Genomic DNA, 908 nt, shown 5'->3' with positions numbered 1-908 from the left:
TTAAACTCCCCTGATAACAGAGATCTCAAAAAACTAAGTTTCATAATTTTTGGAGTTATATTTTAATTTTTAAAAATCATTTAAGTTTCAAATTTGATGGTCACTTTTAAAAATCAATTAAAAATATTAAATGATCTCAAAATGACTTGAAATTTTTATGGTGAGTTCTTTGACTCATGAGACACAGTAGAAAACAAAAGTCAAGTCATTTTGATCTCTATGTATTCTAAATTAAATATTTTAAGTCAATTAAGGTTTGCTCAAAACAAAAACAGTGATTTTTTTGTTCTTAAAAATTATGAAATTATTTCCTAAGACTACTCTAACCATAGGAAACTTACATGAATTTTTGTAGAATTTGCTAAGCCACATACAATTTTCTATAATTATTTGAATAGAAAATGCATACAAACTTAGAAGATTAAAATCTCTGGCTAGAGATCTCCTATGTCTTTGGCAAAATGTTCAAATTGTGCACCTAGACAGAGGCTACAACATATAAAAATTTGAGGTCACGGTGATGAGTCAATAGGAATGGAGAGTTCAAAAACCTCTAACACTAAGTGATTTTTATAAAATTAAAAATGCATCAAATAAGCATGAAATTTATTTCACATGATTTTCCTCTGTTCACTGAGCAAGAATATATTTTGATTTTATTTTTATGAGTTTTCTATGAAAAGTTATGAATTTTTAAAGTTTAGGGGTATTTTCTGAATTTTTTAAATCCCATAATTTTCTACTTAAACCCACGCGCTGACTGGATCATGGGCGGTTCCGAAAATGTCACGTGTCGCGCTCTGGTTCGCCGCCACCATCCGCGTCAGCGCTGACTCGGCGTGTTGTGTATATACAGGATCTCTGTCTGACGCAATCAGGACCGTCCGATCGATACACGCGTGAATGGA

The sequence above is a fragment of the Phalaenopsis equestris genome, unplaced genomic scaffold, assembly GCF_001263595.1.
Source record: "Phalaenopsis equestris unplaced genomic scaffold, ASM126359v1 Scaffold001345, whole genome shotgun sequence".
NCBI classification, from domain to species: domain Eukaryota; kingdom Viridiplantae; phylum Streptophyta; class Magnoliopsida; order Asparagales; family Orchidaceae; genus Phalaenopsis; species Phalaenopsis equestris.
The sequence above is the reverse complement of the archived record's forward strand: the minus strand, read 5'-3'. Positions refer to the sequence as shown.